We start from the raw sequence: 11,355 nt of genomic DNA on the forward strand, positions 1-11,355 counted from the left end.
ACTATGGACATGCCCACGTTCCTACCTAAAGGGGCCACGCAGCTGCAGACCAAAGATGACAATTGCTCGAGGCTTGTAACAAAGGTATTTAAAACTTAACGGTAATCATTTTTTTTTTACTTAATATGATTTAAAAAAAATAATTTGACTCGTTTTAATATCATCATCAATAAATTGTTGACAGATCAGATGGGTAGTCGAATCGGCGAATAGCAGACTGAAGACCTGGCGACTGCTTGATAAAACCCTCCGAAACACGCACATCCCAAGTATTGGAGATTATGCCCAAATCATTTGTGCATTATGCAACAAATTCAGGCCACCTCTTAGCAGCGGAACTTTTGAAAAAGATATTGAAAAAATGAAAGTTTTGGCAAGGTCATCAAATGAACTTCAAACGCTCATAATTGACCAAGGTAAGTATTTTCAGACATCATACTATGTGATATTTAATCTGCAATTTCAGTTTTGTCCAACAAAAATAGTTGAATCATACAATTTCTGAATATTACAGGACTAGATCGGAGATCATATAAATGGACTCCATTAGACGCATCAGAGGCATGTCCGTTATTCCCTCGACTGAGTGAGGATGAAATCCGGGAGCTGACTCTTGGTGTATACCAGGTTAAATTGGCCCGCTCTTACACCCAATAACATTGTTGTCATGATGGAAGTTATGACATTCTTGTAAACAGTGACGTACCAATGATCCTTTCTGCAAAAATACAGAGTCGCCACATCTCTGCCAAAATCTACAAGCTTTGGATCAAGTACAGCTGCAGTATTGTTGAAGGGTGGTATTGCACATGTGAAAACGGAAGTAGAGTGGTGGGCATGTGTGCTAACATTACAAGTGTGATATGGTATCTTTCTTATATGCGACATGAAGCCAGCCCGTTCAAGGGCATTCCAAACTGGGCAGACACCATCGAGGATGCTTCAAGGATTCCAACAATTGACGAATCGGACAGTGATGACCCAGAGGAATAACAATTTTTATTATGCATCTAACTATTTCTGCAATTTTGTTTCTAAATTAATTATCATTAATTATTTTTATGATTATTTTTTTCAAGTATGATTTTAATAATGCAAGTCTTTTTATTGACAAATACCATTGAACATCAAAACTTCATTTCTCAACTTTATTTCAGTGCATCTTTTAAATCATTGCTTCATCATTTGGGACATGCTCTGTGACACAGTGAAGCGTTCCTTAGAACGCTTGGGTCTGTTAAACATGAATGTATGTTATCAATTTGTGCATTTCTTAATTGATTTTCCAAAATGTTTAATGCTTTTAATCAATATTTTACCCTAAAGAAAAGATCAACTGATTCATTTCTAATTCGCTTAATTGTGCATATTTTCTATCATAAATAATGTATTAAAGTTCGCTTTAATTTTGTAAATTTTCTTTTTCTTTAGGGTGGGAGGGTCCGGCGAAGTTGAATGTTATAAAATGTGAAACCCTCTTCACTTTTAAAAACGCCTATTCCAATAATTGACGACGAACCTCTTCACTTTTAAAACACATATTCCAGTAATAGACATCGAAAAGAAAAAATATGAGATAAGAAAAAACAGCCCATAGATTTCATTACTAATAGTTTAAAAAAGTTTGTCGCACTTATCGTTTCTGTATATATATATATATATATATATATAAACAATACCTAGATTTATGAAAATGATATTGAAGATGAAATTAACAGAAAGAAAATGAAATAAATAAAGAAGCCGATAATGATAATTATTGTTTTCCTTGAATTCGTTTATGACGTCAATATTTTAAATTCTGAACGTACGTCATAACGTCATCGGAAAACTGTAAACGACGCTATGTTTGAGGGACTATAAAATGAAAGCGATTAAAGATATTCATAAAAAACAAACTGTTTTACAACCAGCATATTGTCAAGGTATCCCGTATTAAATTTTATTAATTTCGGTTAAAGGGCCGATTTTGCCTCTTACCGTACCCAGTTCTTTCTATCTTTTATTTTATTTTTTGCCGATTGTTTATTTCTTTAACAAGTAGTCCACAAGTACATATGTAAATAGGTTAAGTGTAATTTAGAATACGTGACAAATTGACTTATATTCTCATATTTTAAAAGAATACTTGTTACTTGAGAGTTGTTTTGGTACTTTTTTTTACTATAAAATTTTAATATCTTGAAAAAAAAAATAACTGAAAGTATTCACTTCACAGGATATTGACAATTTTGGTATAAACCCGCCTTTAATTGGTCCCTTACCGGTTTCACTGGAGGGGACTATAGCTTTCCTCTTCGTGTGTCAGTCAACACTTTTTTACCGTCTGGTCGACATATTTTCGAGAAAATCATTATTTAATATTCCATTTTTTAATGTTCGTATTCGTTATTGGGTTCAGTGTGTTTTAAACAAATGAGGCCAGAATGTGGTCAGTAATAAAATCGTTTGGTACTTGAATCATTATCTTTATTCATCTGTAACAAATAAGTTCTGTAAAATAGTGTCAAGTGTTTGTTGGAAATTTTATCCGCAGTTTTTTGTATTATTATTACGATCGGGTTTATTTTCGAGTTGGACGGATGGTATAGCTGCATGTTTGGTTTGATTCGGGTTACAGAAGACAGCAAGAATTGATATTGTGCTTAACAGTGCATTGTTTTAACAATTTTATACCAGCGAAAACTTAACGGACTTGGGGTAATTACAGAAGATAAAATAAAAAGTGTTATTAAATCCACTTTATATTTAATTTTGAATTACAAAACTGTGCCTTTTTATGTGTACTCTGTCGATTAAACCAATATACTTGACAGCAAGTTATAAAATTAAATATACACAAATGCCAAATGTGTATTTCCAAACTATTTCCATTCAATAATATTTACTTTAAAATCTTTATATACATAGATAAAAATAAGTTAAAACTGTTTAATAATTTGTTGATACTTAGTATAAAAACTGTTTAAATGTGTGCTCTAATATATAATGTATGTGTGCTATTATTCTTTATACAACTGAGATAATAAACTTTTTGCTCGTCTTATGGCTTTACGTAAATAACCACTTGATGCTTTACATCCTTGACCTGATTTAGCTTTTGACATGATGACATGCACTTATCAAAACGTGTTCATCTTAATAAGTAGCATAATTTGAAAAATACAAATAATATAATAGTGAAATAATGTGACAATTTCAACACCTCGTAACATATATGTCTTCAAATTAATAGATTAGAAAAATAAAACCAATTGAAGTCAATTACCCGGGTCGACCGTAAAAAAAATTGAAATTTTTGTTTTCGTGATTAATATTAGTCTTTAGAAATGGTATAAAAACCCACAAACAATTGCCAAAATGACCCTTGATGAAAAAATACAGAACCGTTGCAATATGGGGGTCTTGTTTTTTCTACGACAGGTTGTACTCACTTTATACTTGCTGTTAATTTTGTCCTTTACATTGTTTTATATATTAAGCAATCCGATTGAAAAATTATTTTAATACTTTCTCTAAAAAAGTGTAACATCATTTTAATCGACGATATAAAACAATCCGAAAGCTTTGGGCGAAATTTAATTTAACTGGAAGTGCTCGTGATATTCAAGACTATTACATGAATTTTTGAAAGTTCAGGGGCAATCAGTAACCTCGACGACAAAACAAAAATGTGTTCTTTTTTTGTATATACATGTAATGAAAACATTATACTGGGTAAACACTTATACGTCGGTAAAGTGCATTATTTTTGCTACAAAGATATAATAAACGTGCTTCATGCGTATGAGACCTCTTATGATATTATGTCATCTTAAGCACAACGAAACAGTTATATATTTTAACTCCCTCCATTTTATTTTATTTTGATTTATATAGGTATCCCATTTTTGTTTTATTTCGCAAACATGATTAAACGTACAATCATCGGAGTCTTCGTTTTATGGACCATATTTATTGGGCTTCACTTAGAGTGTTGTCGGGGACAAGTTCTCTACAAATCCGATCATTGCTGCTATGAATGTTATCAGAAAAACACTGCAGGTACATCATCTGTTGCTGACGGTCATCGAGAAGGTAAATGTTCATTTTTACAAAATAAATACTGCATTTAGTACGAATGAAATGCATGTTTGTTTGTTCGTTTGCTGTTTTTATTTCTTCATTTCTTTAAAAATTTCCGAAACAAATTTCTTTCTAGATTGGCTGAAAAGCAATTTTAATTTTCCGTTTTGACATTTATTAAACATGCTAATTGTGACATTCGAAACTTTCTAATTGGTTTTAGAAACTTCAAGGAAGATTGCATTTAGTGCCAAATTTAATATATCTTCACAACGCCTGAACAATACCAATCAAATATTGGTATTCAAAATTGTCCTTGTCAACCATGGCTCTGGATATAATGCCAAATCTGGTATATTCACAACACCCAAAGCTGGAACATATGCATTCTTTTTCTCTATCCAAGTTCCAAAGAACGTGCGTTTGTCCACCTTTCTGATATTCAATGGGAAACCAGTTAGCGAGAGCTTGGTAGGCAGAATACCAGACACTAATACTGGAGGCAATATGGCTGTCCTTCAATTACAGAAAGGAGATAAAGTTTGGGTGCAGACCCATCATAATGTTTTGAACTGGATTAATTCTGCTGGTGAAGTCATACTGAAGTATTCTGGAAACAGTTTTTCCGGTTTTCTATTATTCTAGGAATAAACTAGTCAAAAAACTCCATTTCGTAATTTTTAAATGCATAATTTTATTTGGCAATATAGCTCTAAGGATCATGTTTTATAATATATCAAGAAAATGCTACGATAACGCATGTTTAAGAACTCACATGTCATCACTTATTAGGCTTTCTGTTTTTGTAACTTGTAAATACAGATCTTTTACTTGTGTATTAAAAATATATATATAAAGAATTGATAATGTTTTTAACAAACCTCACAAATACACATAGTATTACCAGAATAGGTAGCTGTACAGAATATAAGAAAATATATCAATTACATTTTAGCATGCACTCGCACGCAGCCACAAACGGACATCCACCCTAATAATCTTATAAGGACTAGGTTTTAGGAGCACCAGTTAAATATAATCGGATATTAACTACTTGCAGGTAAATAATCTTTTGTAATTGCAATAGGAGGTCAATCCAGTTTGGATTTTGATTAAATGTGATTATTTAATTTAGTTTAGTTATAATTAATAACAGAGAAAGAGAGATAGAAAGGGAGGATGGAGATAGACAGAGAGACAGAAAAACTGAAAGAGACAGAAAAAGAGAAAGAGGGAGAGAGAGAGAGATAGGTTCTGTTAAAGTTTATCCTACTTTTTTCAAGCTAACATAATATTGGTATGATAGTATTTATGCCTTTCATTTTATCTACAACACTTTTTTTAAAAACCAATCTACTTACTGAATAGCAAGTAATACAAAATTATGTATACCAAAAACACTAAAGTTTAAACAAGCTTTAACTCCAATCAATAATATTTATCTTTCAATCATTATAAAAACAATAATAAAAACAAGTAAAACTGTGTTACTAGCAAGCTTATACCTATATATAACTTTTTTTGTTATTGAAATTTTTTATAAAAACTGTTTTATATATGTGTACTATTATGTATAATCCCACTGAGATAATAAACCTTCTGATGTGTAAATAATGTCTTGATTTAGGTCACATACATTATCTTTGCACTTGATGACTTGTTGCATTTACTACAAGAAAAGTTTATATAGCCCCCCCCCCCCCTCCAATAGAAGTTATATCATAAAGTCTCTCAGCTTTTTTCAATTTAGTATTATTAAAATATTGTGGCTGTGAGAAAAACATAAGCTATGCGCATGAATCTTATTATGCTATTTCGTCATCTTTAACAAAACTAAATAGTTGATATATAGTGTTTTATTCTCCCTTATGGGTATTGATTTTAATCAACTTTCCTATGCAGTTACTCAGGCAAACTGGAAGTAAAACAGTGTTTGCACTTAATCACAAATCAAAACCGCTGACAACACTTCGATGTAATGTATTCTAAAGCATTGTTTTCAGGGAAACTTACTTGTAAATGCCTCTAAGAAAGTCCGATTTCAAATGGTACTAACAATTTAGATTTTTTTGCAGTCGTATGCGTTTAATTGCTAAAGGGCTCAACAAGACGTTGGCTCCGTTAATTTCCAACAAGCAAGAGAGACTCACTGCTTGTTGAACTAGATCTATTATGCTTGAATCCATACACTTTCTCGGAAATATTTTGCTTAATGATACGTAGTTCAATGATATTAATTCTATTCTTGGAAATTACACAACATGATTTACATGGGGTTTTCTCAAAATTCTCGTCGGAGAAGTTCGAGAATTCATAGTATCAAAATGTACATAATTCAAATATGTATAAGAAACTACTTGCCAAGCAAAATGACATATCGTTGATTCTAAAATAAATGATAATCGATAAAATCGACTCCCGTCAGTAATTCAGTACGTTGATTATATTTTGCAAGCGTCATCAAAAACACAATTATCATATTTTTAAGGACTACATTTCCGATTCTCCACTTTGAATTGTTCGCAGAAAATTTCTCTACTAATTAGATAATTGCTTCTATGAATGTCAAATATATTAAATATATAAGAAAAAACTGGATGACATCACGCAAAATATATTGTAAAGTAATGCATTACATTATCATTTCTTCGTGAATTGAAATAGCATTTCCTTTGCGTACTTATCCAAAAGTAATTCAAAACAATTCCCGTAACTTTGCGAAAAGTCAGTCATATGTTTTAAAAATTATGGCTAAATGAATTGTTTCGCAAATGTTAAAAGGAGCATGGGCACGATTTTGTCAAAAGTTATTTTTCCCTTTTTAAGATTACAATGCTGCAGTAAGGCATTTATAAAAGTCAATCAAAATTTGAGTGTCAATGGTCGGGTATTAGCGAGAAATAAAGCTTTCAATTCTTTGTTATGTAAAGAATGTTTTTGTTTACATTTCGAATATTAAAATAAAACTCCATGTTTAGACCAAAAAAAAATATGACAGTCGCTAGGGACTGCTTATCAAAACGATAATATTCAAAACGAATTAGCAGATAGAAAAAAAATCAAAGAATTGTAAGCTATGAATCTTAGGAAAAAAATCTACCACTGAAAATTTTGATTGATCATTAGCAATGCTTTACTTAAGCATCGTTCACAATATCATAGAAAAATAAAATTTGACCAAAGTCCTGAACATGAACCTTTAAAATATGCAACACACTTTAACATATCTACAGGTCCATGTTCACTAACAGGTTCAAATTTAATATTAATGAATTATACAAGACAGCTGTTGCATTTTATGATCATCAAAATCTCAAAGGTTTCATCTTTTAACTGCATCATGTCAGGTTTGAAAATCTTACCATCTATACTAAATAAACATTTTACTGGAGACGTCTCATGAAACTGGGACTTAAAGATATTGTTTCACAACCTTTGCTAACGGAGGATGTAAGTGTTAATTTATTTTCCAGAAAATAAAAAGGGTCAGCGCTTCAAATGGGTTCAGAGATCATGGTTGGAAAGTGCGTGCATATAAGCATTTAATGATTATTCTTACATGTCGTTAGACCTATAAAACACCAAGGCTGTGCAGACAAATCAAATACCGCTTCAAAGCCTGTTAACGATAACTTTTAACTTTGAAATATGTTGTAAGGCATTTATGAGCATAGTAACGTTATTGACCGATACTTGACACTTATTTACTCCTTTGTTACGTAATTAAGTATGATAAGTGCCCAAAAGTCCGAAATTGTGATCTCCAATATCTGAAAATGGAGAAAAAAATTGAAAAGCAATATTGAACAGAAGATACTAAACATAATGTGCTTAACAATGTATGACCAGAATTTTTTCGTTATCACAAAATTTATATTTAAAATCAAAATTTTGTCTTATATGAAGAAGAATGGACTAATTCCTCAAATTATGGACCGAGAGGGGTTTATAGTTTTCTATCCATAGCTCTATCAGACCCAAACCCTATTTCCAGACATGTTTCGTTTCGTTTCTAAAAATCAAATGGAAGACCTACTCGTTGCTTACAGCGAGATTGTGTCTAGTTGTTATTACAATGTAGCAATTAAAAAAATGTTAAAGTTAAGTTTTATTTGAAAAATTTAAAACTTTTAAAGTAATTATCTATTTAAAAAATACTGTATATGGTTTCCTATGATGCAACACATTATAATAGGTTTCAAAATCCCTATAACACTATTTTGTGAACAAACCGTACCAAAAGGCGCCAAAGTATGGCAAAACTTATTTTAACTCTAACATCAGCAATGAGATTGGCTAGATAAGTATTAGGCTTCCATGTAATCTTCAGAAGAAAATGTCTTTATATGCATTTTAAGATATGGTATTTAAACATGTTTTTAGAAAGATATTTGTCTTTTTATCTATGATGTTAACAGGTGTAAAAGTAGTGCAAGTTCGTTACTTAATATTGTCGCCGATGATGAACACGTGTATCAAATAATAGACAATATAAGGAAATTCTTTAAAGTATTTGATGTTTTAAAATAAGCTGAGTTCTCTCGTTGATCTCTCGTTTTCTGATTAAAAATGTATTACACTAAACAGAATACTTAGTACTCGGGTTATCCCTCGTGTCATTTCATAGCTAAGATGTGTTGATTTAAATCACTAAATGTCGATCTAAACGACAAAAATAGTACTTACAGAATTTTAATGTTTTATACTCACTACCTTTAGAGAGAATGTATTATTTTGTATGTGATTTTGGGGGACGCTGGCTTACCCTGGCAACGTAACTAATGAATTCCTGACGTTACTATTGAAATCTAAATGTCAATCTTCACAACATGGTCGCCTAGGTGATATTCACTTTTGATGACGTTACAGGATGAAACTTTTGCATTTTGTTATAGATAAAGTGACTGAAAAGTAGCGTAAAGATGATAATATTATATATTTCATTTCTTTACGTTGCCGGACCTTTCAGGCAATGTTCAGCTGATTTGTTTGTGACCAGAAAAGATTAAGACCAATGAGAGAGAGAAATGGTAAACCATGATATAAGGATACAATCACTCTCTCTCTCTCTCTCTCTCTCTCTCTCTCTCTCTCTCTCTCTCTCTCTCTCTCTCTCTCTCTCTCTCTCTCTAAAGGTTCATGCGTCAATTTCTGGTCAGAGAGATTCTCCATCACCGAAAAGGAAAGCAAAGAATGGTATCAGTTACCCCGGTAGCACTGTATGCTTCATTTAAGTGTGCATAGGGTCAATAATGTTAATAGCACTGACCTCTTTGACATACAATGGCAAATATGACTCATACTTTGTCGTCGGTGCCATTATTAAAAGTGCTAAATTGTGCATTTGCATACGTTATGGCAGTATTGAACCAAGCACACCATGGCGTTACCTGAATATGGAAATAAAATGAAGGAAGAAAAAATATCAAACTTTTGTATTAAAAAAAATAATTTTAATGAAATGAAATCAAATGAATTGTGTTTTCAACCTGCTATTCCTATGTACCATTACCCGGTTTTTTTTTATATTTGTCCTCATCTGTGGCCATGTAGCAAAAAAAAAAGTATACCCAAGAATAAGTTAACGGGTATAATTAAGACCCTTTAATAAAAGAGGAAGAGTAATCCGAAATAAAGAAATTTGATATGTTGTAAAGAATATTTGACACACTTCTTTAAGAAATATTTGGTCGCCGTATTCTTTTTATTCGAACCTCATATGCCACTTTGATCCATACATGCTGAAATATTGCTGAAAAGTATTCCTAAATATTATCCTAGAATATTCTTTTTTTTTTTTTTTTATAAATTATTTGCTGTTTCATATATCAATATCATAATTATTAACATTTCCATTGTTGTATAATATTCAATTAGAAGATTAAACGTATTCACTCATCCGAAACTGATATCGATGTCCCCAAATCCAGTTTTGTACTCATTCTAGCATTTTGGGATGTAAACCGACTTACAATGTATTTACTCTGAACAGTATCAACCATAACTTGCCTCTCACAGAAACAAGGTCACATTGCTGTCATATGTTCAATATACAGTTGTTGTTGTTTGAAACTTTGGCATTAACCGCTGCACATCCCAGGGTCAAGGTCACATTTGTTCACATTGTATTATGATTGGAATTTTGAATAAACATTGTATTTGACTTCTAAATTGAAAAAAATACACATATATGTATATATCAGCCGTACCTATTATCGCCAATAAATAATTTACAAAAACCTTTTTGTTTTTCTTGCAATCTCTGGGAGAATATGTTTTACAGTGCGACCTGTTAGAGAAAGCGATGATGAACTATGTACATGTATGTACGTACCATACAGGCACGTAGCATTGTTTTTGAAAGTGGGAGGGGGCAGACTCATCCAAAAAAAGTTTCCCCAAAATCTTCAAAATCCTAGTCCGTGGGAGGGGGGGGGGCGTTGTATATAACTTCAATTTCACTCCTCATTTCCTTATTTTCATATCAAACTTTTACATACTCCCAAAAAAGGGGGGCAACTCCATGATAATTTAATTTTTTATATGTAAATCTTTAAAAATCTGTTGCTGCGAAAAAATGTGGGGGGGCCCCCCCCTGCCCCCCCCCCCCCCCCGATGCTACGTGCCTTCCGTATGGTTAATTTAATACAAAATGAGCATGGTTTTTTAAATTGGTGCAAGACGAACGTAAATTAAAAATAAAAACCAATATACTTTCTTTTTTAAATTCATCATTCATAATTTCACGCAAGAGGTAGATCATGGATTTTTTTATTGATTTTTTGATGATGTTGTTAAATAATAACAATGATAAGATAAGGTTCAATGCATCTTTATTTCTGAAGAAATGCCCCCATTCGTTAGCTTTTGCAATATTTTGAGAGAAGTTTGTTAATGTAAGCAATTTTTTAATTCAATTTTCAGTCATTACAGTCACAGTTATTTGCCATTTTTAAAGTGAATTTGACGTCCGAGTTCACGTCGGTGTAGTGTCGTCTGGCTTTTTAAAAGGTACATTGAGAATTAAGAGAAGTATATCATTTGAACCTAAACCTAAACCTTACCTAAAATAACTTGACGTTCTTGGATTTTTTTCGGTTCTCAAAACTTGACTTTGATTCTAACGTGAAAACGCCATATGCAATTTTTATTGTATTTTGATTGAAAGTGTACCGAGGTTAGAAGTTTGGTGGTGTATATCCTTGAATATTGTATCAGCAGGATAATCACATAGCCATTAGTTATTATTATCTTTATTTTGATTTTTTGTCAGAGCGTGACAATGGAAAT

At 31.9% G+C, this 11,355-nt stretch overlaps 1 long non-coding RNA gene across 1 annotated transcript; it reads left to right on the forward strand.

Moving 5' to 3' along the window:
- Window positions 1–2,591: 2,591 nt before the first annotated feature.
- Window positions 2,592–9,615, forward strand: LOC136274369 (uncharacterized). Its single transcript, XR_010712673.1, has 3 exons — window positions 2,592–2,700; window positions 3,880–4,077; window positions 4,289–9,615. It is a non-coding gene; the product is annotated as an uncharacterized lncRNA (long non-coding RNA).
- Window positions 9,616–11,355: the final 1,740 nt, after the last annotated feature.

The sequence above is a fragment of the Magallana gigas genome, chromosome 4, assembly GCF_963853765.1.
Source record: "Magallana gigas chromosome 4, xbMagGiga1.1, whole genome shotgun sequence".
NCBI classification, from domain to species: Eukaryota; Metazoa; Mollusca; class Bivalvia; order Ostreida; family Ostreidae; genus Magallana; species Magallana gigas.